The sequence below is a fragment of the Bombina bombina genome, chromosome 2 (genome assembly GCF_027579735.1).
Source record: "Bombina bombina isolate aBomBom1 chromosome 2, aBomBom1.pri, whole genome shotgun sequence".
NCBI lineage: Eukaryota > Metazoa > Chordata > Amphibia > Anura > Bombinatoridae > Bombina > Bombina bombina.
In genome coordinates this window covers 51674545-51701555 of record NC_069500.1, presented here as the reverse complement: position 1 = coordinate 51701555, position 27011 = coordinate 51674545, and the positions used below count along the sequence as shown (strand labels likewise).

Here is a 27011-nt window from a genome sequence, read left to right as displayed (position 1 = left end):
AAAGTGATTTACTGCTAATGCTTATTGCAGGGCTTGATAAACCCAGGAGCCAGGAAGCTCCTAGAATTGTACCCCTGGCTCCTAACGTTATGGGTTATTCTCAATATATCTTTATACAACTACCACTGTTTGGTTCCTAAAGGAATGTCTGGCTCCTAAATATTCTTATTGACTCCTAGTTTTTAGATTTGTCGAGCACTGGCTTATTGGTTGGTAACAGCTGATGATGATGATGCTCATTTATACATTTTGATCTTTCATACCAAAAATTACATCACTTTACACTCTGTGCACTACATAAAATAACAAATGCATTAGTATATATAAATTAACATAACATGTATGTGCTATCCTTTTCATAAATGTAAAAGAGAACCCATATGTATATTGTAATATTTTCAAACAGAACAATACTAATTTGAACAAGTGTGTTCAGATTATAGTCTTATTACCGTCATAATAAAAGATATTAAAAAAAAGTGCATTACAATTGTAAATTCATCGTATTAAAAAAAGCTTTAAAAAATGATCCAGCAATGGAATCATATTAAAAAGACAAAGCCAAAGATTAACACTTGATAAGAAAATATTAATGTAGAGACATATGTTCCCATTTTGAAACAATTAAGTGTCCTTGAAAGGAGAAAACAATGCATATTGTTTAAAGCATATGCAGAGAAAATCCATAACAAGCAGAGACTAATGGAACAAGATCTATTGCTGCAAATACATGCTTAGAATCAATATGTTCAAAGTGAGAAAACTTGCAGACCCATCCTGAACAGCATACAAAAGAAGGCAGACAGTCTAGCGCTAGGCAGACAATGTAAAACTCTGAGAAATATAATCCAAAAGGTGTTTAACCATGTGAAAAATAACTAGGTTTGTGACAAGTATCAGTTATGTTTGAGACATCGATCCCGGTAAGACATTGACGTGCACAGACAATATAGTTGTTTTGGCTATTTTCCAGGGGAAAAAAGATTTGTTTTGTCTGACATTCGCTTATGGGGATGTTCTGAATTAGTTTGTTAATTAAAAAAGTGACCTGCAATTCCCTATAAGGAAATATATAGATAGATAGATTGAAAGATAACACATGTATTTTTATATATATATATATATATATATATATATATATATATATATATATATATATATATATATATATATATATATATATATTAGAGCTGCGCATCTTCACCTGTCTCACGATTCGATTACGATTATCATCGTAACGATTCGATTCGATTCTACGATGCATTGCTATGCATCACGATTACTGCACTATTTCTGCCCATTTTTTAAATTTTTCAGAAAAATAAATTCAAGCAGTCAAAATATTGAAATAAACTCTTTTTTTATTTTATTAGCTCAAAAAAGGACACTTCCTGTGGCAAAGTCTGAACACAGCAGACAACAACAGTTTATAGAACAGTAAATACTAAATGGCAATTGTTGTATTGGTTTGGAAACAATATTATGGCATCAAACTGTAGTTACAGAGTACGTAGTGTAAAAAGTGCAGTGCTCGCACTCGCAGTTCTTCAATAAAAGAAAATATTTAAATGTATATTTTATATATAGTAAGTAGAGTACACTATACACTTGTAAAGAAACATGAACAACAAATAAATGTCTAACCTATCTATGTTGGTTTTAATTTAATGTCTTTACTTACTTAGTAATAATAATATAATAATAGACATTAAATTAAAACCAAAATAGATAGGTTAAGCTTAAGTTACCACCATAATACCTTATTTGTGTGAAAATTGTCCTCCTCAGAAAACAAAACATAAATCCCTTATATAAGGAACAAAATTACAGGTGCACTCCACTGTGCCTTCATGACTGTCAATTTGTGGCAAACAAACATCACGTGAATCTGGAACACAACACACAGCACAGAGTGTGCACACAACACACACATGTGATTCTGACATATACAATTAGTTTACAGTACACAGTTACAGACTTACAGTAGTACTAAAGAGACATTTAAAACAAGTAGCATTGAACTGAACTACTATAACTACAGTTTCTTCTTGATGATTGATTATATTATCTTTATGGGATCACAAATATAATTAGTTAGTTATTAGTTACTGTTAAAGCAGTACTACACACAACTGAATAGTGACTGAGTCTGTCACTGAACAGTACACAGCAGTCACACACAAACAAACAATACATAAAAAAGCACACAGACATCAAGGAGTAAATCATGGTGAAGAAAGGGTGGCACGCCACTCACCTGAGGTGTGTGTGCTTTATTTTTGTATTGTGCTGTTGTGTGTGTGTATGTGCTGTACTGTCTGTAGTGTACAGTATATTTGTGATCCAATAAAGATTTACTCAAGGTTTACTCAAGGCTTTTCCTTTCCCTAATATAGTGGTTTGGCTTCAGTCTCACTCTCTGCTCACTCATAGACAGTTAGACAGTCACTAGACAGACACTAGAGACACAGTGGGACACACACAAACAAAAACATTCAAAGGCACCACAGCCAGCAGTCAGCCACAGTCACACTCACACTCATAGACACTTAGACGGACACACATACAAACAAAAACATTCAAAGGCAGTTAAAGCACTCAGTCTCACACACACTCATAGATAGATACATACAAACAACATTCAAACTGGCACTCACTCACTCACAGTCATACTCACACACTCATAAAGACAGTTAGACAGTACACACATTGTTATTGTTAACTGGTTGGTTATATTAGGTTAACCCCTACAGATCTGCCTGGGAGTGGGATGGCATTTGGGATCATAAACAAAAACATAAGATATCTTTCTTAAAGGGTCTATTTAAAATAGACAATTTTTAGTGTGAATAATCCCTTATGCAATATGCACTCACTGCATTGCAAACAATACAGGGGTGTGCTGTAAACAATAGCACAGCATCTACAAAACAGAGCACTTCCTGATTGGCAAACATCACAGTAACACTAGAAGTAGTAATAGACATTATACAACAAGTAGCATTGAACTACTAGATTTACTAACTTTGATTATCTTTATGGGATCACAAATATATTGTTACACAACACACACACAGTCACAGTCGCACACAGTCAAACAATACCAAAAAAACCACACATCATAAAAAGAGTGAATCATGGTGAAGGGTGACACTGACTGACACGCACACATGAGGTGTGTGCAGTTGTGTGTTGTTTCTTTTGTATTGTGTGTGTGTGTGACAGTGAGTGACGTGGTCGGTCGTGTCGTGTAGTGTACTAGTATATTTTGTGATCCAACAAAGATTTACTCAAGGTTTTAAGCTTCATTTTTCAAAAAGCTATAAGCAATATAACAGTAACAAATATAAAATAACTTAACAGTAGTCTGCACTGGGCAGTGGGGCACACAGTACTTTCTTCTGGATGTGCCAGAAAACATTAAATATTAATATAAACCTGAATCACTACTCAGAATTATGGAATATGTAGGTTTTTCTGTAAGAACACTAGTTGATCCACATGCTCTGGTTTGAGGGTGCTTCTTTTTGCCGTTACCACATCTCCTGCAGTGGAGAAAACCCGCTCTGCAGACACGCTTGTACCTGGGATACACAAGTATCGCTTTGACAAATGAGAGAGGAGGGGAAATATGACCTCATGTACATGCCACCAGTTCAAAGGGTCTTCAGTGAGAGGCAGAGATGGGGCTTTACAATATTTCTCTATTTCCTCTTCAGCCTTGGCATAGGGGGTCTTAGGTTCTATTGTACCTTCAGTGTCAGTGAAAAACTGTCCCAGCAAAGTCATGAGCAGCGATGTGGACTTTCTTTTGGGAGGAGAAGGGTTATCCTCCTCGATGGGTGATTCTTCTTCCAGAGTTTCTTTTCCCTCAGGCAGTGGCACTTCATCCACGTTTGTCCTCCTAGATGTAACTGTACTACTACACTCAATCTGTGTTTGAACAAAAGAATAGAAAAAATAGCATTCATTATTACCCCGAGCAGCCAGCCAGCTAATGCTATGTGTGTGCTCAGAGAGACAGTAACAGCTCACATCTATTAGGACTCGGGAGTGGACGGAGGAGGAGGAAAGTTGACTGACTGTGGCGTTTTCGAATTGACTTATATAATAAACCTTGTGCTCATTAAACTAGCTACTAAGCAAGCTACTGCTAGCTAGCTAAGCCTATTTTGTTATGGATGGTATGTTTTATGTTTGTTTTCAATTTATACATTTTTCAACAAACATGATGCAATTAAAATTACCTCCAAGGATGCAGCCTCCTCAGTCACTCCTCTGTATATCTCCAATCTCTCCTCCTCTGTGAGAATAAAAGGCAGTCCCTTAAAACGAGGATCCAGGGCAGAGGCTGTATAAAGTATCTTCTTCTCTGCCTCACTGCTGTACCTCTTCAGGAGATCTGTTTTGATGGCATTCTTGATCTCATGGATCATGGGTGTGTCTCCCATGGTGTCTGTCATGTTCTGGAGCAGATGTGCATTTAGAGGGGCAATGAGAGAAACAGTTGGATTGCGCTCTTCTGACATCAGTGTGGTTGCATCTTTCATTGGCTTTAATGCACTCACAGCATCCTCTGCATTTGACACATCTGTTTCGTTGAGAATGCAGAGATCTGACTCACTTTTTCTGACTTCTGGAGACAACAATGTGGCACAGATTGCAGGTTGCTGTTCTAGGAACCTCTCGACCATGTCATATGAGCTGTTCAACCTTGTTGTCACATCAGTTATCAGCTTATGATTCTTCAGGCCAAGACATTTCTGTTTTTCTTTCAGACAGTGGTTTGCTGTAGTGCTGCGGTGAAAAAATGTTGATATTCGTCGCACTCTGCCTAAAAGCCTGGAGAGCGTAGCCACTTTCAGCGCCCGCTGGGATGCGAGATTCAGTGTATGGGCGAAGCATTTTACATTAGGGAATTTTCCAACTTGAGCAGCAACAATCATGTTCGACGCATTGTCGGTCACAAGCACTACAGATTTATCGGACAGCTGCCATTCTTCCACGACACAAGACAGTAGCTCCGCCAGATGAGAACCCGTGTGAGACTCATAAACTGCTCTCGTTTGCAGCACATGCGACAAGATCTTCCAGTCCTTGCTAACGTAATGTGCAGTTACTGTTACATAAGACTCCGTTGTGACTGAAGTCCATGAATCACACGTTATTGTGACTCGACTGGCTTGGCTCATTGATGCAATTACCTGAGCTTTTGTTTCGTGGTAGAGTGCAGGTATAACGTTTTCTGTTAAGTGACTGCATGACAGGATCTTATAACGTGGCTCTAGCGTCTTCAACAGGTTGCAAAACCCAAGGTTTTCCACAACAGAGTAAGGTCCTTCTCTATGAAAGTTGCCACAGCTTTGGTTATTCTCTTCCCTTTTTCAGAGTTGGGCGGCAAAGTGACAGCATTGCATCAATTCTTGGCTGATGAGCTTCAGCTAGTCTTGTTATTTCCTTGGCAGTGGCACTGGCGGCAGCAGCAGGGGTTAGCATCTCAGAGTGAAAACGTCTAACGTGATTTCTCAAGTTAGTAGTATTCCCTAGGTATTTAATTTTTGTGTGACAGGCTTTACAAACCGCGTGTGTCTTGTCCAATTTGTGCTTTCCAGTATGTTCATAAAATCCAAAATGTGCCCAGATGCTTGCTTTTAAAATGCTAGGTGCATTTTTTATCTCTCTATCTTTTTTGTCTCCCTCTGTCATTTTAGCATGACATGTACATATGTGATGATGTTGTTGTCAACGTCGAACTCTGTCAGTGTTAAAAAAAACCCCAAAAAACAATAAGTTCAAGTTGTCAAAATGTCAAGCCACAAATGTAAAATCAACAAGTACTAGTAACTTCAACTACTTGCCATAAATTTTGCCAACATAATTTTTAAAACGAATTGCATTGCAGGGGACATCACTCACTGACACTGTAAGTTACTGTAATATATTACACACTTAAAGGTGCAATGAAACCCAAACATTTACTTTCATTATTCAGATAGAGAATACAATTTTAAATAAACAACATAACTAACTTCTATTATTTAATTTGCTTAATACTTCTCAGATATCATTTGTTGATGAAATAGCAATGCGCAACACACATTAGTGCACGACACAAGGAGGAGGCCATGCATTTCAACAAAGGATAAGCAAATGATATAATAGGGAAAGTTGTTTCAAATTGCATGCACTTTCTTGAATCAAAAATTGGGTTTTATGGCCTTTAGTTTAGTATGTTTAAAAATGCAGTTTTTAGTCTTGTTAAATAACTTATAAAACAGGGATTGGGTTCTTCGGATTGGCATGTGGCATCTTTTAAGAGAGCACTCACCACTCAGCACATGCATTTGCATTGCAATTGCATTGCATATTAAATTGCATATATAAAATGTATTATATTAAATAAATAGTATACTATTATTATATATATAATATAAGTATATATTATTTAAAATATTTGCACTTCAGACCAGGCAAGGCATCCATGTGAAAAACATCTACAAGATTATTGATTGTAGTATTGTAGAGGGGCCACATAACGGCATCCATGTGAAAAACATAGATAGATTAGAGAGTAATAGACAATATAGTATACTATTTATTATTTATAATACATTTTATATAGGCAATATTCAATAATGCAGCAATTATGCAGCAGCCTGAGCCTCAGTCAGTCAGTAGTAGTAGCGTTAAGTAAATAATATTGATTTGATAATTAATAATTTAATTGTACCCCTTATTGTTGTGTACCCCTTATTGTGCTCTTTCAGTAAGCTAATTAGTAATTATTAGGCAAGTAGGCATAGTCAATGGAAATTATGGCATGGCAAAATGTACGACGTTTTGGTAAATAAATAAGCTTTTAAAGTTATTAGTAGTTTCTCACCATAGGTCTCCTCCTCTGTCTCCCACAAAATAAAAATGAGCCCGCTGTGTAACTGTATACTGCTGTGTATACTCGGAGTCGGAATCGTCATCACCATCATCAATCTCTCAGGCAACAGTCCTGCTCCTACTGCGTAACTTCGGCACTTCCAGAGACCGCCCATGGAGCGCCCATGTTGCTTTATTGGGTGACGTGACGTCAAAACCCTGTACCGCGCACTTTTGCGCACTTTGTTACTTGTCCTGGAGGCGGGGTCACATGGGTAACGTGAATCGATTCTCGCGCCTTACCGCATCGATGCAGAATTGTTTCATGCCGCATTGCGATGCATCGTCAAAACGATTATTTTTAACAGCCCTAATATATATATATATATATATATATATATATATATATATATATATATATATATATACACACACACACATATACATACACATATATATATACATACATATAAAACTTACAAGTTATTTCTAACTCGTTATTGCGTTATCATCTAGTGTAAAGTTGAATTTTTAAAGCCTTTTTTGTTAAAATAATATAAAGAAACTTTTTTTAAGCCTTTGCTGCATTTAGAGTAAACGTTTTAACCAAATCAATGAATCAACAACATATTTAGTTCCATGTATTTGTTGGTTACTCATTAAAGGGACTTGTTCCTAGTCAACAGATAACATAAATTTAGTTTAAAAAACAACAACTTCAGAATCAGACTGCATGTCTAGTAGGAACTATCTAATAATCTACAAAAACAAAAACATAATTTATGCTTACCTGATAAATTTATTTGTCTTGTGATGTATTGAGTCCACGGATTCATCCTTACTTGTGGGATATTCTCCTTCCCTACATGAAATGGCAAAGAGAGCACCCACAGCAGAGCTGTCTATATAGCTCCTCCCTCTATATAGCTCCTCCCTTAGCTCCACCCCCCAGTCATTCGACCGAAAGCTAGGAAGAAAAAGGAGAAACTATAGGGTGCAGTGGTGACTGAAAGTTTTAAAATAAAAATATATATGCCTGTCTTAAAAAACAGGGCGGGCCGTGGACTCGATACATCACAAGAGAAATAAATTTATCAGGTAAGGATAAATTATGTTTTCTCTTGTAAGATGTATCGAGTCCACGGATTCATCCTTACCTTACTTGTGGGATACCAATGCCAAAGCTTTAGGACACGGATGAAGGGAGGGACAAGACAGGGACCTTAAATGGAAGGCACCACTGCTTGTAGAACCTTTCTCCCAAAAATAGCCTCCGAAGAAGCAAAAGTATCGAATTTGTAAAATTTGGAAAAAGTATGAAGCGAAGACCAAGTCGCCGCCTTACAAATCTGTTCAACAGAAGCCTCATTTTTAAAAGCCCATGTGGAAGCCACAGCTCTAGTAGAATGAGCAGTAATTCTTTCAGGAGGCTGCTGTCCAGCAGTCTCATAGACCAAACGGATGATGCTTTTCAGCCAAAAGGAAAGAGAGGTAGCCGTAGCCCTTTGACCTCTCCGTTTACCAGAATAAACAACAAACAATGAAGATGTTTGACGGAAATATTTAGTTGCTTGTAAGTAAAACTTTAAAGCACGAACCACATCAAGATTGTGTAACAGACGTTCCTTCTTTGATGAAGGATTAGGACACAGAGAAGGAAGAACAATCTCTTGATTGATATTCTTATTAGAAACAACCTTAGCAAGAAACCCAGGTTTGGTACGCAAAACCACCTTATCTGCATGGAGAACAAGGTAAGGGGAATCATATTGTAAAGCAGATATCTCAGAAACTCTTCGAGCCGAAGAGATAGCTACTAAAAACAAAACTTTCCAAGATAGAAGCTTAATATCTATGGAATGCATAGGTTCAAACGGAACCCCTTGAAGAACTTTAAGGACTAAGTTTAGGCTCCAAGGCGGAGCAACAGGCTTAAATACAGGCTTAATTCTGACCAAAGCCTGACTAAATGCTTTAACGTCTGGGACATCTGTCAGACGTTTGTGTAGTAGAATAGACAAAGCAGATATTTGCCCTTTTAGGGAACTAGCTGATAATCCCTTCTCCAAACCCTCTTGGAGAAAAGACAATATTCTAGGAATCCTAATCTTACTCCACGAGTAACCTTTGGATTCACACCAATAAAGATATTTGCGCCAAATCTTATGATAGATCTTCCTGGTGACAGGTTTCTAGCCTGAATCAGGGTATCAATGACCGACTCAGAGAAACCACGCTTTTATAGAATCAGGCGTTCAATCTCCAAGCAGTCAGACGCAGAGAAATTAGATTTGGATGCGTGAACGGACCTTGGATTAGAAGGTCCCGCCTCATTCACAGAGTCCACGGTGGAACCGAGGACATGTCCACTAGGTCTGCATACCAAGTCCTGCGTGGCCACGCAGGTGCTATCAGAATCACCGAAGCTCTCTCCTGCTTGATTCTGGCAACCAGACGTGGGAGGAGAGGAAACGGTGGAAATACATAGGCCAGATTGAAGGACCAAGGCACTGCTAGAACATCTATCAGTACCGCCTTGGGATCCCGGGACCTGGACCCGTAACGAGGAAGTTTGGCATTCTGACGGGACGCCATCAGATCCAATTCTGGTGTGCCCCATAGCTGAATCAGCTGGGCAAATACCTCCGGATGGAGTTCCCACTCCCCCGGATGAAAAGTCTGACGACTTAGGAAATCCGCCTCCCAGTTCTCTACTCCTGGGATGTGGATTGCTGAGAGATTGCAAGAGTGATCCTCTGCCCATCGGATTATTTTGGTTACCTCCATCATCGCTAGAGAACTCCTTGTTCCTCCTTGATGATTGATATAAGCTACAGTCGTGATGTTGTCCGACTGAAACCTGATGAATTTGGCCGCAGCAAGCTGAGGCCACGCCTGAAGCGCATTGAATATCGCTCTCAGTTCTAGAATGTTTATCAAAAAAAGAGATTCCTCCCGAGACCATAAGCCCTGTGCTTTCAGGGAGTTCCAGACTGCACCACAGCCTAGCAGGCTGGCATCTGTCGTTACAATGAGCCACTTTGGCCTGCGGAAGTACATTCCCTGAGACAGGTGGTCCTGAGACAACCACCAGAGAAGAGAATCTCTGGTCTCCTGGTCCAGATGCAGTTGAGGAGATAAATCTGCATAATCCCCATTCCACTGTTTCAGCATGCATAGTTGCAGTGGTCTGAGGTGTAGGCGGGCAAAAGGAACTATGTCCATTGCCGCTACCATGAGTCCGATTACCTCCATACATTGAGCCACTGATGGCCGAGGAATGGAATGAAGAGCTTGGCAAGTGGTTAAGAGTTTTGATTTTCTGACCTCCGTCAGAAATATTTTCATTTCTACCGAATCTATCAGAGTCCCTAGAAAGGAAACTCTTGTAAAAGGGAAGAGAGAACTCTTTTTTATGTTCACCTTCCACCCGTGAGATCTCAGAAAAGCCAGCACGATGTCCGTATGAGACTTGGCTAGCTGGAAAGTCGATGCCTGAATTAAGATGTCGTCTAGATAAGGCGCCACTAATATGCCCCGTGGTCGTAGAACTGCCAGAAGGGACCCTAGCACCTTTGTGAAAATTCTGGGAGCCGTGGCCAACCCGAAGGGAAGGGCCACAAACTGGTAATGCCTGTTTAGAAAGGCGAATCTGAGAAATTGATGATGATTTCTGTGAATAGGGATGTGTAGATACGCATCCTTTAAGTCCACGGTAGTCATATATTTTCCCTCCTGGATCAGAGGTAGAATAGTCCGAATAGTCTCCATCTTGAATGATGGAACTTTGAGGAACTTGTATAGAATTTTGAGATCCAAGATTGGTCTGAAAGTTCCCTCTTTTTTGGGAACCACAAACAGGTTTGAGTAAAACCCTAGCCCCTGTTCCTCTTTTGGGACTGGGCGGATCACCCCCATGGTATGTAGGTCTTCTACACAGCGTAAGAACGCCTCTCTCTTTGTCTGGTTTACAGACAATCGAGAAATGGGAAATCTCCCCCTTGGAAGGGCGTCTTTGAATTCCAGAAGATATCACTGGGACACAATTTCTAAAGCCCAGGGATCGTGAACATCTCTTGCCCAAGCCTGAGCGAAGAGAGAGAGTCTGCCCCCTACTAGATCCGGTCCCGGATCGGGGGCTACCCCTTCATGCTGTCTTAGAGGCAGCTGCAGGCTTCTTGGCCTGTTTACCCTTGTTCCAAGCCTGGTTAGGTCTCCAGACTGACTTGGATTGGGCAAAATTCCCCTCTTGCTTTGCAGCAGAGGAAGCTGAAGTGGGACCACTCTTAAAGTTCCGAAAGGAACGAAAATTATTTTGTTTGGTCCTCATCTTATTTGATCTATCCTGAGGGAGGGCATGACCTTTCCCTCCAGTGATGTCTGAAATTATCTCTTTCAGTTCAGGCCCGAATAGGGTCTTTCCTTTGAAAGGGATGTTCAAAAGTTTAGATTTAGATGACACATCAGCAGACCAGGACTTAAGCCATAACGCCCTGCGTGCTAAAATGGCAAAACCTGAATTCTTTGCCGCTAATTTAGCCAGTTGAAATGCGGCATCTGTAATAAAAGAATTAGCCAATTTAAGGGCCTTAATTCTGTCCATAATCTCCTCTAATGGAGTCTCCATCTGAAGAGCCTCTTCTAGAGACTCAAACCAGAAAACAGCTGCAGTAGTTACAGGAACAATGCACGCAATAGGTTGGAGAGAAAAACCCTGATGAACAAAAATTTTCTTCAGGAGACCCTCTAATTTAGGATCTTTGAAAGCACAACTGTCTTCGATAGGTATAGTTGTACGCTTAGACAGAGTAGAAATAGCTCCCTCCACCTTAGAAACTGTCTGCCACGAGTCCCGCATGGTGTCAGATTTGGGAAACATTTTCTTAAAAACAGGAGGGGGAGTGAACGGAATACTTGGTCTATCCCACTCCTTAGTAATAATATTCACAATCCTTTTAGGGACTGGAAAAACATCAGTGTAAACAGGAACCTCTAGTATTTATCCATTTTACACAATTTCTCTGGAACCACTATAGGGTCACAATCATCTAGAGTCGATAATACCTCCCTGAGCAATAAGCGGAGGTGTTCAAGCTTAAATTTAAAGGCCGTCATATCAGAATCTGTCTGAGGAAGCGTCTTTCCTGAATCAGAAATTTCTCCCTCAGATAACAAATCCCTCACCCCTACTTCAGAGCATTGTGAGGGCATATCAGATACGGCTACTAAAGCGTCAGACGGCTCAGCATTTTTCCTAAGCCCAGAGCTGTCCCGCTTTCCTTGTAAACCAGGCAGTTTAGATAAAACCTCTGTGAGGGTTGTATTCATAACTGTGGCCATGTCTTGTAAAGTAAAAGAATTTGACGCACTAGAGGTACTTGGCGTCACTTGTGCGGGCGTTACTGGTTGTGACACTTGGGGAGAGCTAGATGGCGAACCCTCATTTACTTCTGACTGAGAATCATCTATTGCTCTATTTTTAAGCGCTAATATATGTTCTTATAGTTTATAGACATATCAGTACAATTGGGACACATTCTAAGAGGGGGTTCCACAATGGCTTCCAAACATATTGAACAAGGATTTTCCTTGGTGTCAGACATGTTAAACAGGCTAGTAATGTAACAAGCAAGCTTGGAAAACACTGTAATCAAAGTAAATAACACTTAGAATTAAAACGGTACTGTGCCTTTAAGAGAAAAAAAGCTGCACAAATTCTGCAAAACAGTGTAAAAAAGCAGTAAACTTAACGAAATTTTTACAGTAGCATCATAAAGCCTTAGTAACTTTGCACAGCTATGTAAATAAACAATTAACCCCTTAATGGCAAAACCGGATTGAAAAAAACGTCAAAACCGGTAAAAAAAACTTTCAGCACCTTGCCACAGCTCTGCTGTGGCTCCTACCTGCCCTTCAGAACGATTTGTGGGGGAAAAAACTTCTTTTACAGCCCTCAAACACAGCAGGAACCTCTGGAGAAGCAGTTATATGTCTCTGAGGAAAAGAAACTGCGCAACTGAGGTGCGAAAATAGGCCCCTCCCACCTCACTCGATGTTTTGAGGCCTATCAGAAAAACACTAGAGTGTCTCTTAATTAACCATGTGGGTTAAAAAAAAAAAAAAAAACAAGCCACAATGATCCCTTTAGTCCCTTCAAAAAAACGTTATAATTGCATCATTTACTTAATAAACAAAAACGTTTTTTTTTTTTTTTTTTAAACAGTGTCACCAGTAACTAATGAGCCCTTCATGCAAGCTGAAATTCCTATCCAAGTGTCTGAATACAGCTTACCCTTCCCTCATGGGAATATTGCCAGCCTTTTCTAGAATTAACACAGTCTGTCTAGAAAAATATAGACTGAACATACCTCATATGCAGCTTAGCATGCAAACCGTTCCCCCAACTGAAGTTTTCCTGTACTCTTCAGCCCTTGTGAGAACAGCAGTGGATCTTAGTTACAAAGTGCTAAGATCATTATCCTCCTTGCAGAAATCTTCATCCCTTTTCTGCCAGAGAGTAAATAGTACACACCGGTACCATTTAAAATAACAAACTTTTGCTTGAGAAATAAAAAAACTAACATTTTTGTCACCACACTCACTCTGCCCTTCCTAGTACTTAGAGTAGGCAAAGAGAATGACTAGGGGGTGGAGCTAAGGGAGGAGCTATATAGACAGCTCTGCTGTGGGTGCTCTCTTTGCCACTTCCTGTAGGGAAGGAGAATATCCCACAAGTAAGGATGAATCCGTGGACTCGATACATCTTACAAGAGAAATGTATGTTTACCTGCACCTAACTTGTAATGCCAGCTCACATTTGCATGCGTTGGCATTACTCAGTTGAGCACAAATATAACTTTCGCAGAAGTGATAGTTTGCGCTCAACTTGTAATCTAGCCCATAATGTCTTGCATATTTACAGAGACAGAAAGTTCTGTCTATGTAAAAATCATTATGTGTTCTGCTGCACATGCAATTAACAAAGAGCTTCTAGAGATTTGCATATATTAATAGTGTACATAACCGTACATGAAGTACATCACTGCAAATAACATTCCAAAGAGCATAAAATGTACAACTGTATAGAGAATGCAGACTGACTATCTGTTTATATCCCCTGGCAATGATGGGAGTACAATGCTTTATGTACCTATATAGTATAAGTATTGATAGCACAGATAGTTATAATAAATAATAATGACACCATATGTCATTATGTTCAATACAATATATAATTGCACGTATTATAGTAAATTGGGTACACTGTAGAACACATAAGAATGTGCTGAGGTGTACAGCTGCCTAAAGGTCTTTGTAAAAACACCTGCATGGAGGATGTCATCAAATATGAACCCTTAGGAATAAGCGATTACCTCTGTGCATATACAGTATGTATAATAATAATAGCACAATATATGCTACCATAGCCTTTCTAGCTATTCTTATACTCAGGGGTAAAGTGAGTAAGTCCTGAGCAACATAGACAGTACATCATTCCTTAGAGAAAGTAAAAGGCTGCGGCTGAATTGCATGCACTATTTGAGGTAAATAGCTCTCACAGAATGTATTGATCTGACATGGTGGAACTGGCTTGCAAAACACACATAATGTATGTACAGGGAGGGTTATCAGTAAATGATTAATCTAATGCACGGTTTTTCAAACCTGTCCTCAGGCCTCCCCAACAGTTCAGGTTTTCTGGATTACAAGAGGAACGCAAAATATAGCTTTCACAAGGGCTATATTTGTGCTCCACTTATTAATACCATTGCACAGAGCGCACTTCCATAGGCTCCAATGGGAGCCTCATTTTCATGCTGTCAGACCAGTTCTGATCTCTGATTAATTTTCTGAGCGCTAACTTTCTGTAGCAATAACCAGTCATTTGTAACAGGCTAAATCAGCTATTTCAAATGACGAAATAGGAGTAAAGGAGCTACTTGTAAACTATTTAATACACTCCAGCTTGTAAAATGGATCACTGGGAAGGGAGAAAAAATTAGGGTAAACTTTCCCTTTAAAGTGGTGCTTTAAATTTAATGCACATAGAACTTAAATATGGATTTTCCAAGTCTAAACCAGGACAGCTGGAGCTTCAACCATGTAATGGCCACAGCCATAGACACTGGTTATAATAATAAGGCATATGAAAATCCTCATTTCAAGAAGAAAGTCGTTTTGTGAATAGTTGTTATCACCCTTATTCAAACTTGCATTAAAACAAATGGTTTCCTGTGAAACCATGTGATCATCATAATAAAAACACCAATCACAATATCTGTTGGAATATCCTATAACATTTGCAAAGAGGGTTAAGGTAAAAATAGACAACATTTTATAGAATTTCTATATAGGGTCATTATTAGACTTGTGCATTTGGATTCTTCATTAGGATCCTCTTTTCGTAGCTGGATTGATTCCTGTGCAAGATAACCACCTTAAGTTTGGATATGCACTGATTGTGGTGATCTTGCACTAGAATCAATCCGGCTCCGGAAAGAGCCAAATAGCGATTACTTCCGCATTCAGATCCTAAAGAAGGATCCAAATGCACAAGTCTAATAATTTAGCAAGTCTAGTTCGGGTCAGATTTACACATTAACAAAAAACATTAAGTCACCCCCTCCTGAAATCAGGATTTTCTGCAGATTTATACTATATTTAATATTACTGGGGCAAGTTATTCTATTATCACTTTATAGGAAAACACAAATATAATCCTATGTGTAGGTGTTTTGTGAAGGTAAACTGATGCTAAATGTGGGTTTTATTGCATTCTGATTAAAAGTTTGCCATTTGGGACTATTTTTACAAAGTACATTTTTTTTTAACTTGCATGATCTGATAAAATATAATTATCAATATATCTATTTATCTATCTATCTATCTATCTATCTATCTATATACACACAAACTACACTAGTGTGTGTGCAAAACACCAAAATGGTTGAACATCCTACACCATTTTTATTTAAAGTGAATGTAAACTCACCGTCACCTCTCATCCTCATGTTGTGAATTTCGCAAAATAAAGGCTAGTTTAATTCATAATTTTTTTATAAATGCATAACAAATACAAATATAAAGGTATTTATCGATATTATTCTTACTTTATTCCTCCGCCCGCCATCTTGTCCCGCATTTCTCAGGTGATTGACCGTTCCTTAAACAAATAATCGATTGCACCCTGTGGCGTCCAGCCCCTTTTTTTCTACGTCACGCGATGTAACTGCGCATGCGTTCCCTGCAGATTCGTGATTGACAAGCAATGAGATCGCAATAAAATTTTTGCCACGCATGCGCAATGTAATTTTCTTTGCGGATAACGATTCTCAATGGATCAGGGAACGCATGCGCATATTAGACATTGATTTAAAACGCATGCGCAAATGGAGTTCTCATTGTGAAGGGGGTTTCAGGACTACGTAATAGAGCAGGCGGGACAGCTCTATATGCAATGTTGTCTTAATACAGGAAGTCCAGGATGGGAGATAAGTTCTTATATAAATTATAATATGACAAAAATAATTTTTATGAATAAAAACATTGCGGTTTCAATGAGAAGTTTATTGAGAATTGGTAGTGTAGATTAAAAAGCTTAAAATTTACATTCACTTTAATGTATTTATTTTATTATGTTGGCTAATCTCTCTCTCTCTCTATGTGTTCGTTGATTTATGTTCTTATTGGCACACATAGTTTAATGTTAATCAAACATAATGTTTGATTTCCCACAAAAAAGTCTTTATAAGATAAAAAGCATAGCTTAGCACAGCTCTGATCTCATTAAAGCATTTTAATCTATTTGTCTTAGTTTGACAATGAAAATGGAATCTGGGGTCTATCAGCTAACTGTGCATCTATAAGCTTTTCAGAGCTCAAAGGTTAAAGCAAAACTTGAAAATAAATTGAATCTTACTGGCTACTTGCTAGTTTAAGAAATGAGATGCCTGACCCACTGTGCTTTGAATCGATAATATTCTTCAAACAAGTAATGGAATTTATACCAGATTATCAAAAGGGGTCAACATTTGACAAGTAAAGAACGCTGCATTATTTTCATTTTCTCTGAACAACAGCATCCTAATAAGCTCTAGTTTAACCATTTTGTTTTAGCAGGTTTCTGAAATACACAGGTGAGATACAGCATAATAATACCAAGGAGTCACAGATATTTATACAAATAGGCACATTTTTGGAATGCTGCTCCCGCAGTTTAACTTTACTGGGCTATTCTCAGTTTCTCTTCTGACAACAAATACAAGTTTATGTAAAAATAAATCAATTAAAAAAGCAAATTAATCAAAATTACCTGGATATAACAACAACAACAAAAACTACCTAAATGTTGGGTTTCATTTCACTTTAAATAATATTTGGTGTAGAACATACAATTTTAAACAACTTTCCAGTTTACTTCTAGTATCAAATTTGCTTCATTCTTTAAGTATCATTTGTTGAAGGAGCAACAATGCACTACTGGTTTCTAACTGAGCACATGGCTCAGCCAATGATAATCAGTATATACAGTATATGCAGCCACTAATCACAGATATAACCTAGGTTCTTTGCTGCTCCTGAGCTTACCTAGATAAACCTTCCAGCAAATGATAACAAGAGAAGGAAACAAATTAAACAATAGAAGTAAATAGAAAAGTTGTTCTGTTATTTATAAAAGTTACTTAAAGGGACATTGAACCCAAAACATTTCTTTCATGATTTAGATAGAGAATACAATGTTAAACAACATTCCAATTTACTTCTATAATCTAATTTGCTTTATTATTTAGAAATCCTTTGTTGAAGAAATAGAAATGTGCATTGTGAGCCAATCACACAAGGCATTTATGTGCAGCCACCAATCAGCAGCCACTGAGCCTATCTAGATATTATTTTCAGCAAAGGATATCAAGAGAATGAAGCAAATTAGATAATAGAAGTAAATTAGAAATGTTTTTAAAATTGTATGCTCTTTCTGATTCATGAAAGAAAAAAATTGGGTTTCATGTCACTTTAAATGAGCTATCCAAAGAAAAAACAATTGCATAATTTAACAAACTACGTAGAGTAGCTTAGTAGCTAATTTTAGCTTAAAGGGATACGAAAACTCAAATGTTTTCTTTCATGATACAAATAAAACATGCAAATTTAAACAACTATGTTATCAATGTTTATATGTTCTCTTTGTATCTTTTTTTGAAAAGCAGGGGCATAAGCTTAGGAGCCGGCCCATATGACCTTCCACAACCTCAGTCATTCCATGCCATATGCCCTTCCACAACCTCAGTCATTCCATGCCATATTCATTTCCACAACCTCAGTCATTCCATGCCATATGCCCTTCCACAACCTCAGTCATTCCATGCCATATGCCCTTCCAAAACCTCAGTTATTCCATGCCATACGCCCTTCCACAACCTCAATCATTCCATGCCATATGCCTTTCCACAATCTCAGTCATTCCATTGCATATGCCCTTCCACAACCTCACACATTCCATGCCATATGTCCTTCCACAATCTCAGTCATTCCATGCCATATGCCCTTCCACAACCTCAGTCATTCCATGCCATGCGTGCGCCCTTCCACAACCTCAGTCATTCCATGCCATATGCCCTTCCACAATCTCAGTCATTCCATGCCATATGCCCTTCCACAACCTCAGTCATTCCATGCCATATGCATTTCCACAACCTCAGTCCTTTCATGCCATATGCCCTTCCACAACCTCAGTCATTCCATGCCATATGCCCTTCCACAATCTCAGTCATTCCATGCCATATGCACTTATAAAACCTCAGTCATTCCATGCCATACGCCCTTCCACAACCTCAATCATTCCATGCCATATGCCTTTCCACAATCTGTCATTCCATGCCATATGCCCCTCCACAACCTCAGTCATTCCATGCCATATGCCCTTCCACAACCTCAGTCATTCCATGCCATACGCCCTTCCACAACCTCAATCATTCCATGCCATATGCCTTTCCACAATCTCAGTCATTCCATGCCATATGCTCTTCCACAACCTCAGTCATTCCATGCCATATGCCCCTCCACAACCTCAGTCATTCCATGCCATATGCCCTTCCACAACCTCAGTCATTCCATGCCATACGCCCTTCCACAACCTCAATCATTCCATGCCATATGCCTTTCCACAATCTCAGTCATTCCATGCCATATGCCCTTCCACAACCTCAGTCATTCCATGCCATATGCCCTTCCATAACCTCAGTCATTCCATGGCATATGCCTTTCTACAACCTCAGTCATTCCATGCCATATGCCCCCTCCGTCATTCCATGCCATACGCACTTCCACAACCTCAATCATTCCATGCCATATGCCTTTCCACAATCTCAGTCATTCCATGCCATATGCCCTTCCACAACCTCAGTCATTCCATGCCATAAGACCTTCCATAACCTCAGTCATTCCATGCCATATGCCCTTCCACAACCTCAGTCATTCCATGCAATATGCCCTTCCATAACCTCAGTCATTTCATGCCATATGCCTTTCTGCAACCTCAGTCATCCCATGCCATATGCCCTTCCACAACCTCAATCATTCCATATGCCCTTCCACAACCTCAATCATTCCATGCCACATGCCTTTCCACAATATCAGTCATTCCATTTCATATGCCCTTCCACAACCTCAGTCATTCCATGCCATTTGCCCTTCCACAACTTCAGTCATTCCATGGTATATGCCCTTCCACAACCTCAATCATTCAATGACATATGCCTTTCCACAATCTCAGTCATTCCATTCCATATGCCCTTCCACAACCTCAGTCATTCCATGCCATTTGCCCCCTCTGTCATTCCATGCCATGCACCCTTCCACAACCTCAGTCATTCCATGCCATACGCCCTTCCACAACCTCAATCATTCCATGCCATATGCCTTTCCACAATCTCAGTCATTCCATGCCATATGCTCTTCCACAACCTCAGTCATTCCATGCCATATGCCCTTCCACAACCTCAGTCATTCCATGCCATATGCCCTTCCATAACCTCAGTCATTCCATGGCATATGCCTTTCTACAATCTCAGTCATTCCATGCCATATGCCCCCTCCGTCATTCCATGCCATACGCACTTCCACAACCTCAATCATTCCATGCCATATGCCTTTCCACAATCTCAGTCATTCCATGCCATATGCCCTTCCACAACCTCAGTCATTCCATGCCATAAGACCTTCCATAACCTCAGTCATTCCATGCCATATGCCTTTCTACAACCTCAGTCATCCCATGCCATATGCCCTTCCACAACCTCAATCATTCCATATGCCCTTCCACAACCTCAATCATTCCATGCCACATGCCTTTCCACAATATCAGTCATTCCATTTCATATGCCCTTCCACAACCTCAGTCATTCCATGCCATTTGCCCTTCCACAACTTCAGTCATTCCATGGTATATGCCCTTCCACAACCTCAATCATTCAATGACATATGCCTTTCCACAATCTCAGTCATTCCATTCCATATGCCCTTCCACAACCTCAGTCATTCCATGCCATATGCCCTTCTACAACCTCAGTCATTCCATGCCATTTGCCCCCTCTGTCATTCCATGCCATGCGCCCTTCCACAACCTCAGTCATTCCATGCCATATGCCCTTCCATAACTTCAGTTATTCCATGGCTGTAATATAAGATATCTAATGGAGATTATATTTTTTCCATGAATCTAACATTGTGTAACATGCTGGCACTTAATAAAGAAAGCCTTCGATAAAATATAAATGTACGCTCTGACCTACTCATACACACAAATCCAGGACACTAGATGTCTTGAAAATATAAGCTCTTCATCGTCTATCCCCAGCCTTTGTGAGTATTTTTTCCAACAAAAATTAAAAAAAGAAATATGTTGGCCTTCCACAACCTCAGTCATTCCATGCCATATGCCCTTCCACAACCTCAGTCATTCCATGCCATATGCCTTTCCACAATCTCAGTCATTCCATGCCATATGCCCTTCTACAACCTCAGTCATTACATGCCATATGCCCTTCCACAATCTAAGTCATTCCATGCCATGTGCCCTTCCACAACCTCAGTCATTCCAGGCCATATGCCCTTCCACAACCTCAGTCATTCCAGGACATATGCCCTTCCACAATCTCAGTCATTCCATGCCATATGACCTTCCACAACCTGCCATATGCCCTTCCACAACCTCAGTCATTCCATGCCATATGCATTTCCACAACCTCAGTCATTCCATGCCATATGCCCTTCCAAAACCTCAGTCATTTCATGACATACGCCCTTCCACAACCTCAATCATTCCATGCCATATGCCTTTCCACAATCTCAGTCATTCCATTGCATATGCCCTTCCACGACCTCACACATTCCATGCCATATGTCCTTCCACAATCTCAGTAATTTCATGGCATATGCCCTTCCACAACCTCAGTCATTCCATGCCATGCGCCCTTCCACAACCTCATTCATTCCATGTCATGCGTGCGCCCTTCCACAACCTCAGTCATTCCATGCCATATGCCCTTCCACAATCTCAGTCATTCCATGCCATATGCCCTTCCACAACCTCAGCCATTCCATGCCATATGCCCTTCCACAACCTCAGTCATCCCATGCCATATGCATTTCCACAACCTCAATCATTCCATGCCATATGCCCTTCCACAACCTTAGTCATTCCATGCCATATACCCTTCCACAATCTGTCATTCCATGCCATATGCCCCTCCACAACCTCAGTCATTCCATGCCATATGCCCTTCCACAACCTCAGTCATTCCATGCCATGCGCCCTTCCGCAACCTCATTCATTCCATGTCATGCGTGCGCCCTTCCACAACCTCAGTCATTCCATGCCATATGCCCTTCCACAATCTCAGTCATTCCATGCCATATGCCCCTCCACAACCTCAGTCATTCCATGCCATATGCCCTTCCACAACCTCAGTCATTCCATGCCATGCGCCCTTCCACAACCTCATTCATTCCATGTCATGCGTGCGCCCTTCCACAACCTCAGTCATTCCATGCCATATGCCCTTCCACAATCTCAGTCATTCCATGCCATATGCCCTTCCACAACCTCAGCCATTCCATGCCATATGCCCTTCCACAACCTCAGTCATTCCATGCCATATGCATTTCCACAACCTCAATCATTCCATGCCATATGCCCTTCCACAACCTTAGTCATTCCATGCCATATGCCCTTCCACAATCTCAGTCATTCCATGCCATATGCCTTTCCACAATCTGTCATTCCATGCCATATGCTCCTCCACAACCTCAGTCATTCCATGCCATATGCCCTTCCACAACCTCAGTCATTCAATGCCATACGCCCTTCCACAACCTCAATCATTTCATGCCATATGCCTTTCCACAATCTCAGTCATTCCATGCAATATGCCCTTCCATAACCTCAGTCATTCCATGGCATATGCCTTTCTACAACCTCAGTCATTCCATGCCATATGCCCCCTCCGTCATTCCATGCCATACGCACTTCCACAACCTCAATCATTCCATGCCATATGCCTTTCCACAATCTCAGTCATTCCATGCCATATGCCCTTCCACAACCTCAGTCATTCCATGCAATATGCCCTTCCATAACCTCAGTCATTTCATGCCATATGCCTTTCTGCAACCTCAGTCATCCCATGCCATATGCCCTTCCACAACCTCAATCATTCCATATGCCCTTCCACAACCTCAATCATTCCATGCCATACGTCTTTCCACAATATCAGTCATTCCATTTCATATACCCTTCCACAACCTCAGTCATTCCATGCCATTCGCCCTTCCACAACCTCAGTCATTCCATGCTATATGACCTTCCACAACCTCAATCATTCCATGACATATGCCTTTCCACAATCTCAGTCATTCCATTCCATACGCCCTTCCACAACCTCAATCATTCCATGCTATATGCCCTTCTACAACCTCAGTCATTTGATGCCATTTGCCCCCTCCGTCATTCCATGCCATGCGCCCTTCCACAACCTCAGTCATTCCATGCCATATGCCCTTCCACAACCTCAGTTATTCCATGCCATATGTCCTTTTCTTAACGTTCCTCTAATTACTACTTGTGTTCTTCACCTGCTCCTCAACACAACCTCAGTCATTCCATGCCATATGCCCTTCCACAACCTCAGTCATTCCATGCCATATGCCCTTCCACACCCTCAGTCATTCCATGCCATATGCCTTTCCACAACCTCAGTCATTCCATGCCATACGCCCTTTTCTTAACGTTCCTCTAATAACTACTTGTGTTCCTCACCTGCTCCTCAACACACTTCTCTTAATCATCACTAACCTCTTCACTGTACCTTCTTTCACCACTGTGTCCTCAATACTCTGTCTTGTTCTGCCCTCTCATCATATGTCCCTCCCCATTCCACCATATATATTCCTTTCTCGTTTCCTTCTCTTTGTTTTTGTTTTTTGCTCTCTTTTCATCTTTTCTCCAGTCCTCTCTCTACTGTCCGTTCTACAATGTATCTCCATTTCCCTTTCATCCCCCTTTCACTTATTTTACTTTCACTATCACTAAGCTTCTATCGATTAGTCCATTTAAAGGGTAGTTCAGGTCAAAATTGAAATGCACATAGACTAATTAAATCTTTGAATAGAAACATATTTGCAATATAAATGTGTTGGTAAAAATACTTCTAGTAAAAGTTTTAACTGTTTTAGTGTTAGTATTTTTCTCTGCACGTGCATGTGAAGTATAGCTAGATAATCTCAGTGTACCAGTGGGGGCAACTGCTCAGAGTGCAAGTGGGGCTTGTATCATGTCAGAAATGAACAAATTGAGTCATTACTAGATGGTACAACCACCTTAGGTTCTCAGAGCCAGTTCTGTGTTTAAAATGCTGGTGCATGTTCCAAACTTAAATACACTTTTGAAACAGCTATAACTTTTATTAGAAGCATTTTTGCTAATACGTGTATATTACAAAAATGATACTACTGAAAAACTGAAATGCATCCATGTGGATTCCAATTGTGGCTTGAATGTCCCTTTAAGGAGATGAGGCTTCATTTTTTTAAATGATTACATAACATTTTATTCATGCTGGCAACTTCTTTTTGCATTATCCAAAGCATGGCTTACTCATTAATCAACATAAGGACAACTAACTCAAGAACCAATCATTCCTAAACATGCTGAACCCAATTATTTTCTCTTTCATGATTCAGATAGAGCAGCAATTTTAAGCAACTTTCTAATTTACTCCGATTATCAAATTTGTAAAGCTTATGAGTCGGCCCATCTTTGGTTCAGCACCTGGGTTTTGCTTGCGGATTGGTAGCTAAATGTAGCCGCTAATCAGCAAGCGCTATCCAGGGTCTGAACCAAAAATGGGCCATCTCCTATGATTACATTCCGGCTTTTTCAAATAAAGATACCAAGAGCATGAAGAAAAATTGATAATAGGAGTAAATTAGAAAGTTAATTAAAATCTCATGCTATATCCCTTTAACCCCTTAGTGATCAGAGCACTTTTCCATTTTCTGACAATTTGTGACCAGGGCTATTTTTACATTTTCTGCGGTGTTTGTGTTTAGCTGTAATTTTCTTCTTACTCATTTACTGTACCCACACATATTATATACCGTTTTTCTCGCCATTAAATTGACTTTCTAAAGATAACATTATTTTCATCATATCTTATCATTTACTATAAAAATAAAACACACTTTTTCTAACTTTGACCCTCAAAATCTGTTACACATCTACAACCACCAAATAACACCCATGCTAAATAGTTTCTAAATTTTGTCCTGAGTTTAGAAATACCCAATGTTTACATGTTCTTTGCTTTTTTTGCAAGTTATAGGGCCATAAATTCAAGTAGCACTTTGCTATTTCCAAACCACTTTTTTTTTAAATTAGCGCTAGTTACATTGGAACACTGATATCTTTCAGGAATCCCTGAATAACCCTTTACATGTATATATTTTTTAGAAGACAACCCAAAGTATTGATCTAGGCCCATTTTGGTATATTTCATGCCACCATTTCACCGCCAAATGCGATCAAATAAAAAAAAAAAAAAAATACGTTACATGTTTCACAATTGTAGGTTTCTCACTGAAATTATTTACAAACAGCTTGTGTAATTATGGCACAAATGGTTGTGAGCCCTTTGTTCAGAAGTAGCAGACTTATATGGCTTTGGCGTTGCTTTTTGGTAATTAGAAGGCCACTAAATGCCACTGCGCACCACACGTGTATTATGCTCAGCAGTGAAGGGGTTAATTAGGGAGCTTGTAGGGAGCTTGCAGGGTTAATTTTAGCTTTAGTGTAGCAGACAACCCAAAGTATTGATCTAGGCCCATTTTGGTATATTTCATGCCACCATTTAACCGCCAAAAGCGATCAAATAAAAAACATTGTTTGCTTTTTTTTACTAATTTTTTCACAAACTTTAGGTTTCTCACTGAAATTATTTACAAACAGCTTGTGCAGTTATGGCACAAATGGTTGTAAATGCTTCTCTGGGATCCCCTTTGTTCAGAAATAGCAGACATATATGGCTTTGGCGTTGTTTTTTTGGCAATTAGAAGGCCGCTAAATGCCGCTACGCACCACACTTGTATTATGCCCAGCAGTGAAGGGGTTAATTAGGTAGCTTGTAGGGAGCTTGCAGGGTTAATTTTAGCTTTAGTGTAGAGATCAGCCTCCCACCTTACACATCAGACCCCCTGATCCCTCCCAAACAGCTCTCTTCCCTCCCCCACCCCACAATTGTCCCTGCCATCTTAAGTACTGGCAGAAAGTCTGCCAGTACTAAAATAAAAGTTTTTTTGTTTTTTTTTAAATATCTATTCACCTGTGATGGACCCCCCCCCTTAGCCCCCAACCTCCCTGATCCCCCCCCAAACAGCTCTTTAACCCTCCCCCCGCTACCTATTTACTGCCATCTTGGGTACTAGCAGCTGTCTGCCAGTACCCAGTTTGCTCCCAAACACAAAAGTATTTTTTATATATATAAATTATAGATTTTTCTGTAGTGTAGCTGCCCCCCCTCAATACCCCCCTCCCAGATCCTTTGATATATTTTTTTTTCTCCTCTCACTCTTTGCAATTCAGGGACATTGGTGGCAGTGGTTGCTACAAGCACGCCGTCGCAGGCACCCCCCACACCCGGCGTGCACATTGCACATACAGGAACTGGATGCCGGGTAGCGATTGGCTGCCCACCTGCCAACGATCGGCACCATCACTATCGGTGAAGAGAGCGCCACAGAGTGGTTCTCTCTGCATCGGATGCTTGAAAAAGGGTATTCCAAGATGCCTCAATATCGAGGCATCACTGCAATATCCTGATGCTGGAAGCGATCACAATCGCTTCCAGCACTCAATTAGACCAAGGACGTACCAGGTATGTCCATTGTCACTAACTGACAGTTTTTGCAGGACGCACCTGGTATGTCCTAGGTCGTTAAGGGGTTAAAAGCAGCCCCTCAATATCTTTAACAAAATGTAAAAAAAATCTCCATGCCTAATCTAAAAAGAGCAGAGCACCTTGGTGTGGTATGGGCCATCAACAAGCTGACAGCATCCTCTCCCCCAGTCATCCGCCTACAGGAGAGGGTTAAAAAAAACAGAATTTATGCTTACCTGATAAATTACTTTCTCTTGCGGTGTATCCAGTCCACGGATTCATCCTTTACTAGTGGGATAGTCTCCTTCCCTACAGGAAGTGGCAAAGAGAGCACACAGCAGAGCTGTCCATATAGCTCCCCCTCTAGCTCCACCCCCCAGTCATTCGACCAAAGGTTAGGAAGAAAAAGGAGAAACCATAGGGTGCCTGTAGTTTAAACAAAAAATTTTTACCTTACTTAAATGCCAGGGCGGGCCGTGGACTGGATACACCGCAAGAGAAAGTAATTTATCAGGTAAGCATAAATTCTGTTTTCTCTTGCAAGGTGTATCCAGTCCATGGATTCATCCTTTACTTGTGGGATACCAATACCAAAGCTTTAGGACACGGGTGAAGGGAGGGAACAAGACAGGTACCTTAAACGGAAGGCACCACTGCTTGCAAAACCTTTCTCCCAAAAATAGCCTCCGAAGAAGCAAAAGTATCGAATTT

General features: G+C 40.1%; 1 protein-coding gene across 2 annotated transcripts in view; it reads right to left on the bottom strand.

Annotated features, from left to right (window-relative positions):
- Positions 1–27011, bottom strand: part of PIK3C3 (phosphatidylinositol 3-kinase catalytic subunit type 3) — a 655170-nt gene that overhangs the window by 374333 nt on the left and 253826 nt on the right. The gene's annotated exons all lie outside the window — the stretch shown is intronic.